The sequence below is a fragment of the Echinops telfairi genome, unplaced genomic scaffold (assembly GCF_000313985.2).
Source record: "Echinops telfairi isolate 266 unplaced genomic scaffold, ASM31398v2 ScPeMD7_9;HRSCAF=40, whole genome shotgun sequence".
NCBI classification, from domain to species: domain Eukaryota; kingdom Metazoa; phylum Chordata; class Mammalia; order Afrosoricida; family Tenrecidae; genus Echinops; species Echinops telfairi.
In genome coordinates, this window is record NW_022103906.1 from 34,940,570 (window position 1) to 34,948,905 (window position 8,336).

The window sequence follows — 8,336 nt, forward strand, 5'->3', positions numbered from 1 at the left end:
ACAGGAGTGAGCCCTTCCTCCTAGGGCCTCCCCTGGGGTCTGAGGGAATCTAATGGCTGAATTGTTGTTGAAACTTTCTCCCAGAACCACAGGGGGTGGGAAGCAAGGAAAACACAAGCAGAGCTTTTCCATTGGAGACATCCATTTCTTGGAAGGGAGAAACCTATGGGACTAATGGTGCCAGGTTCCTCAAGACTCACAGCCCCCTCCCATTTTCTGAGGGGAGTTACAATAGGAGTTCTTCATATGAAGAACACAACTGTTCCTCATTTGTAGGCAAGAATGCCTAGAAGCCGTGCCCATCCCCTGGTCGGGCTGCCAGGTATGAGGTAGTGATCTGGGTAGGCTGAGATGAGAGCCTTGGGCCTGGAGAAGTGAAAAGTGTTTCCGTTTTGTTTTCATTTAAATCTTTGCTTTTGTCTTTCTTTCACATTTCTTGTAGGTTGTTCGGATAAAACAAAACAAAACAAAACAAAGCAAACATGCTTCTTAATTAAACAAGGAGGTATAAAGGATGAATAAAAATAGAAATTATTGTTGATACATGTGCCATTGTTGACATTAAGCAGGTATTTTTTAGAACTGCCACCACCGGCCAACACCGCCTCAGGCTTGCTCTGGTGCCTGGCATTTTTCCGGAGGGCATCTGGGAATTCTAGCCTTAGCCACTGGCTTGCCTCAGACCTTCATCATGTCCAACCCAAATGGACTCAAGCAGTCTCCACTATTGGCCTTCCTGCCTCATTCTAGTAACTTCCACTTCACCTTCGACAAAACGCCAGAGAGATTTTTCTAAAATATAACTTTGATCGTGTCATTATCTTCATAAATCATTCAAAAGCTTTCTAAAGCTTTGGGGGTAAAATTCAGATCTCTTAACATAAAGGACTGGGCATTTTATAGACTCTGCCTGTCTTTCCAATCTTATTTTCCACCATTACCCCATATACTTTTATCCTAATCATACGTACATTTCCTGAAAACAGCTCCCTGTATTTCTCACATTTTCTTTGTTTCTGTACTTCCACATAGACTGTACCCTCTATTATCCATCCAAACACAAACTTTATTCCCTGATATTCCCATCCACCTGTCCATCTTCATCCATCTTAGCAGTAAAGCTTTATTGAGTGAACAGACTAAATATGATACAAAGGTGGAACTGACAAGGTTTACTGAAGGTTTGGATGTAGGGTATGAGAGAAAAGAGAGAAGATTAAGAAGGGTCCAATATTTTTGGCTCAACCACTTGGTAGAATGGTCTTCCATTTATTGAGGTAGGGAAAAGGTCTGGTTCAGGGATATGAAATGAAGAGTTAGTTTTTGGACTTAGTATATTGGAGATGAGCAAATAATCAGAGAAGCTGGATTATATGAAGAAGAGTGTTGTATAAGGATTGGAGGAAAGCTCATTAACAATTTACGATATGTGGATGATACAAACTTGTGTGTTGAAAGTAAAGAGGATTTCAAGCACTTGCTGATGAAGATCAAGGATTGCAGCCTTCGGTATGGAGTACAACTCAATGTCAATAAGACCAAAATCCTCACAACTGGACCAATAGGTAACATCATCATAAATGAAAAAAGATTGACGTTGTCAAGGATTTCATCTTGCTTGGATCCACAATCAATGCTCATGGAAGCAGCAGTCAAGAGATCAACAGATTTGGGTAAATCTGGTGCACAAGACCTCTTCAAATTGTTGAAAAATAAGAAGGTTACTTTGAGAACTAAGGTGTGCCTGACTCAGGCCAGGGTATTTTCAATTGCCTTATATCAGCGGTTCCCAACCTGGGGTGGCCCGATTTCTAACAGTAGCAAAATTATAGTTATGAAGTAACAACGAAAATATTTGTAAGTGTGGAGGGTCACCACAACATGAGGAAGTGCTTTAAAGGGTTGCAGCATTAGGAAGGTTGAGAACCACTGCCTAATATGCAAGTGAAAGTTGGACATTGACTAAGAAAGACTGGAGAAGAATGGTTGCATTTGCATTATGGCACTGACAAAGGAGATTCAGAGTCCCACGGGCTGCCAAAAGAACAAACAGATCTGCCTTGGAAGAAGTACAGCCAGAATGCTCCTTAGAAGGTGACGAGACTTCATCTCACATACTTTGGACATGTTGTCAGCAGAGACCAGTCTCTGGAGAAGGACATCAGGCTTGGTAAAGCAGTGGGGCAGTGTAAAAGAGGAAGACCCTCAAGAAGATGGACCGACACAGTGGCTGCTCTGATGGGCTGAAGCATAAGAGCAATTGTGAGGATGGTGCAGGACCAGGCAGGGTTTCCTTCTGTCTTGCATAGGGTTGCTATGAGTCAGACCCAGCTCCGTAGCACCCAACAACAACAACATGTGGGACAAGGAGTTTGGCTGAGTCCTTTGACTCTCCTTTCTGATAGTAACACAAGCAACCACTACGCTTTTGTTTTCCAAAATAGGCAGGTAGGTAGGGGCTTTCCAGGCCCTATGCTTGGTAAACTAACCAGAAAGGGAGGGAAGATAACTGCGTATTCGGTGATTGGATGAATCCTAACTATGCTTTCAGGTACAATCATGCATATTCATTGAGACACTAATGACTAGGGGACTTGGGGCCTCTTTGGGATCTCCTGGATTGATGAAAACATGGGAGAGGGAACAATGTCCCTGGGGACAACGGGACTCTATGTTAGAAACTCTTCTAGATTTTTTGCCTGATGTGTCTGTGCCTGTATCCTTCCTGGTTGTAATAACCAGGCACCTGTAAGTACAGCAGGAGCTCTGGTGGTGTGGCATGTTTGTATTGAACATAGGTTGGTTTGAACCCACCAGCTGCTTGGAGAGAGAGACAAGGCAGCCTGCTTCTAGAAACACTTACCACTTTGGAAACCCAAGAACAGTTTTACTTGGTCCTATAGGACTGTTCCAGTGAGTTATTGGACCCTCAGGGGGGGCAACGAGAACCAGCAGGGATGCCGGTCTTTGTATTATCTGGCTGGGACTGAAGGACAACATGGTATTGTGTGGAGATCCAACATTAGTCTGGGTGGGAAGGTCAGAGAGGAAGTGACCTTCTTGGTCACTAGGTCCTTCTCAACCTCACTGCCTCATCTCGCTGTATCCCAGGTTTTCTGCAAGCCGTGAATGTCCAACCGTCTGGGTGCTTTGGGCAGCCTGATGAGTGATCTTTTTGCTCTGATCCTAGAATCCCCTCCTCCCGGTTTTTACTTTCCCAGCTCCTCCCTCAGTTGTGTAAGGTCTAATTCCTACAATACCCACATCAGTCACAGCAATTCCGTTTCCTTGGCTGAACCCTGACTGATCCATGGAGTAATGGTTGGAGGGGGGATGTGAAGTCAAGGGAATGTTCCTTGTTTTTAAGATGAGAATTCTGCTCCCTGTTTTTATGGGGGGGGGGGGCGAGGATGAGCTAGTGGAAACACAGGAGAGAAAGGGGACTGCAAGCAGATGCAGTGAGTGGACTGGAGGAGGCGTGTCCAGGTCGGGTCTGAGTTCTGTACGTAGGGCCGCTCCTTCCTTGTAATAAAAGTCAGAACACTCCCTCCAACTACTAGGACCCCAATTCTGCCTTGCAGACCTGGTTAGACCAGATGATGCACAGCGGTACAGATGGGAATTGGAAACGCAGGGAATCTAGGACAGATGAACCCCTCAGGACCAGGGGTGACAGTGGCGATACCAGGAGAGAAGGGGGGTGTAGAAAGGGGGACTTGATCACAGGGAGCTACATATGGCCTCCTCTCTGGGGGATGGGCAGCAGAGGGGCGGGTGAAGGGAGACGCCGGGCAGTGTAATATAAGATACAGTAATAATTTATAAATTATCAAGGGTACATGGGGGAGAGGGGAGGAGGAAGGGAGGGGGAGGGGAAAAAAGGAAAATGAGCTGATTCCGGGAACCCAAGAGGAAAGTGAATTTGGGGAATAATGAGGGCAACAAATGTATAGATGTGCTTTACACAATTGATCTATGTATTGTGATGAATTGTATGAGCCCCAATAAATTGATTAAAAAAAAAAAAAGAAACAACACCCCCCCCAACCAAAAAAAAAAAGTCAGAACAGGTGTGCAGGTAGACTGTGAAAGCCTGTTCAGGCTGCTTTTATGAGGGTTACCAAAAACAAAACCGGATTTGTTTTTCAAAACTATGTATTAAAAAAATTTTTTTAAACAAAACAACCTATTCCCTTCAAAGTACTCTCCATTACACTTAATAAATTTGTCAAATCTGAGATTCCATTCTTGGAAACACTTTCAAACTCATCTGCTTGGATGGCTGACAGCACCTCCCTCAGTTTTATTTATTTATTTTCCTCCCTTGTTTTTTTCCCTTCACCTCTTCTACGTTCTCAAATTGCTGTCCTTTCATGTCCCTCATCATTTAAGGAAACAGGATTTCCATAGAGCCAGGTCAGGTGAATAAGGTGCATAGGGCAAGAGAGGCATGCTGTTTTTTGCCAAAACTGGTGCACTGAGATGGCTGTGTGAGCAGGTGGCAAAACCAGTCCCCTGTCTGCAAATCAGGCCTCTTTGGCAGCACACTGTTACGCAATGTTTTCAGAACATCTAAATAGAAAGCTTGATTAACAATCTGACCTGGTGGAACAAACTCCAAATGCACTATAAGCCGACATTTTCCTCTGTTTGGGAAGTTGATGGACATCCCGAAGGAAGTTTGTCATCGATCGACATTTCACCTTTTTTGAAATGAGAAAACCACTTGTACACTTGAGTTTTTCCCATAGTGCTGTCCTTGTAAGCTGCGTTCAACATCACAACAGTTTCCGCAGCATTTTTCCTGAGCAGGAAACAAAATTTCATAGCTGCACACTAGTCTCTTAAATCTGCCATCACAGAAAACGAGATTTGAACGAAACTGCTTTCAAGAAAAAATTCACTGTGACCAGAGAGCACCTTCCTAGGGGACACCACTGGGTGCACTAACTCAGAGTGAGTTGCTGGATGCGCTTCTAGCAGGAAAAATGCATCCTATGAAAGTTCTGCTCTGCACAGCGCAATTCTGGTTTTGGGTTTTTTTTTTGGGGGGGGGTGCTGTACCCCCTTCCTACTGTTTCAGTGAAATAAGTAAGATCAGCTGTGGGATACAAAAGGACTGTTCTCCAGCTCGACTCCCCCAAATATATGCTAGACCTAGGACACTGCTTGCAACGAATGGTAAATGATTGTCAAATTGTCTCACTGAAGACTCTGCCAACCAGAGCAAGCAGACACCATTGTTTCTCCCACAACAGGCAGGGCTCACTCCCTCCTGTTAGGGACAATGGATTGCTTCCCCTGAAAGCATAGTATAAATAAAGTCTCCAGGAATCTAGGATCCGCCCATCTTGTCACGTGTATACCCTTAATCCCTCCTCTTCCTGTCCCCCTAGATTGTCCCCCTCCCATTACTGTATTACCTATAGTACAACCCTTTCCTGTGATGTATGTCTTTACCTGTAATTAATGGGCTTGCATGTCCCCAAAAGATAAATAAGCCTTGGTTAGCAATAAATCGGGCTCTCTCTCTCCTGCCCTGTACCACCAAGAGAAGCGGAGATGAGCATGCAACTATGAAATGTGTCTGACTCCATTCTTTTACTCTCTCTCCTAACTCTCTTATTTTCTCTGACTTTACTCTCATCTTTACTTATTATCGCTGTACAATTGCGCCTGCCAGGCCTGCGATGATTTGTTAGGGGCTGGCTCCCCTGACAATCAGTAGTTGGGATTGTGGGAAGAAGGGAGGGTATTTGATGTTTGAGGAGGGAGAAAAAGAGATGATAAAGTGAGCATTTGTCTTTTTTGTCTGCTTGGCCTGTGAACTTCTTACTCACGTTTGGGAAATGCTCTCCTTTTGGGGTCTTGATGGGACGCTGAGCCCACTCTCCCACCTGTAGAGGAAAAGACCTCCTTCTTTGGACCGAGCGTGGGTAAGAGCCTGCAGAGGAGCCAGCAGGTAAACGTGACTAGGCTCAACCAATCGGACGCAGATTTCCTGGCCGGTGGGGAGCTGGTGAAGTTGGCAGAGCACTGGAGAATCCTTTCTGACAGCAGCAGCTGTGGTCCTGAGGGGGCCAAGGGCGAAGGCAGGGACATCACCGCTTAGTGCTCAGCAGCTGTGCGGCATGCTCCCTGGCTTCCTTCTATGGCTTCGTTTTGCTTGTGAGCTACTCAGTCGCCTTTTAATAAATCCCTCTTGATCCACCCAATCGTCTCTGTTGCTTGCAACCCAGAAACATAGCTGATACTGACGGGTATTAAGGACTTGTGTCAACTAAAGTGCTATCTTTCCAACATCTCTTTGCACACAGTGACTTTATACCCCCACCCTCACCCTGGGCTTCTTACAGGCCAGGGCCCAGTGGCTTCTGCAGGATTTATGACTATTTTCTTGGAAGTCCGTGATCAGGGAGTAAGGAAAGGTTCTTCTCTGTCCCCTCCAACAGTAAGTCCTGGGAAAGGACGCCAGGAGTCCTGACCTGAGCCCCCCACTTCTGCTCAGAGCACGCTTCTTCGCTTCCCTCAGAACTGTGGACCGAGGTTGGGGGGAGAGTGGGAGGGAGGTGTGTTACCAGAAGGCGAAGGCAAAGGGTTTCTGGGTGGACTTAGTGAAAACCCATCACTTCCCAGTGCTCATCCATGTGTATTCTTTTCCCAGAACGTGTTGGTCTGTTTTTAAGATGGCCCCATGTACCACAGTAAGGAGTCTCGTGTTGAGTTGTTAACATAACGCGATTTTCTGACACCCAGCTGAAAACTCACTCTCTCGTCCCCAGACGGAACCCCGAGTCACCTCCAACTCACACCCTAGCATCTCTGGGTGAGGTACCTTTCTTTTTGTCTGAAAGTGGCTGCTCAGGATACTACAATGTATGGGCTAGAAAGGAATTTATCCGCATCATGTTCATGTACTAAAGGAGTCCTGGGGGTGGAGTGGGCTACACAAGGGGCTGATAACCATAAGGTCTACGGTTTGAAACCACCAGCTGCTCTGGGGGAGAAGGGAGACTTCCTGCTCCTGTAAAGATGGACCTCTTCGGAGACCCCGCGAGGCAGGTCTACTTTGTCCTAAAGTCTTAATGTCCCCAGTCTGCGTTGACTTGACAGCAGTGGCTCTTGTATACTCAACATGCCATGCTGGGAGGAAACCCTTACAGGGGACACGGGGACAGGGGCGCACTGGCCCAGAGGTGTTGATGGAATAAGAGCCAACCGGCCTTGGTTTTAATAGTGGTGCTGGTGCAGCTATTTTTAGATTCTCTTTACACGCCATGGAATAAACTCCTGGGATCAGCTATGAGGGTGCCCATTCTCTCTTATGGGAGTCCTTAACTTTTGCCCCCTTGTCAGAGGATGAGAGGGATGATGGTATGCTCTGCCTGTGAAGGAAAGTCCACGTGAGATGTCAACTTTTGTGAGCATGGTTACAAGAACGTGGGCACTGTTAATGGAGTTGCGACCTTCCTGGGTGGTTGTGGGTGGATTCCTTGGGAACCTGGTGTGTCCGTTTTATTTCACGGGACCTCTTGAGTATTCTGATGATATAATCTATAGTTAAAATGTTTTTCTACTTTTATTTTATTTTTAAACATTTTATTGAGGGCTCGTGGCTTTTGTAATAACCCATACATCAACTGTATCAAGCACATTCGTACATATGTTGCCATCATCATTTTCTAGATGTTTACTTTCTATTGAGCCCTGATGTCAGCTCCTCTCCCCTCCCTCCCTCCCTACCCCTCGTGGCCCCATGATAAATTAGAAATTATTATTTTCATATCTTTAAAAAATATTTTATTATTTTAATTAAAACATTTTAAATTTTCCTATCTTACACCAATTGCTCACCCTTCCTCCATGGTTTCTGTTGTTCATCCCCCTGGGGGAGGGATGTGTGTGTGGTTATGTGTTGATCATCTTGATCAGCTCCCCCTTCCTCCCCTCCTCTCCTCACCTTTCCCCTGCTCTGCTGGTATTGTTATTCCCATTCCTGTTCCTGGATTCCATGTGTCCTGAGCTCTTATGTCTTATCTCTAACCTGTGCACATGCTCCAGTCCAGCCCGCAGTGAAAAGCAGTACTAGGGTCATGATAGTGGGGGGTGGGAAGCGTCAAGGAACCAGAGGAGTACTATGTGTTTCAACGGTGCTTTGCTGCACCCTGGTTGACTCATCCCTTTCCTGTGACCCCTCTGTGAGGGGAGGTCCCATTGTCGACAGATGGGCTTTGGGTCTCTGCTCCCACTCCCCTCATTCTCAACAATATATTTGTTTTGTTTGTTTGTTTGTTGTTTGTTGAAGGTCTTCTGATGTCTGTTACCCAGTCCCAGTG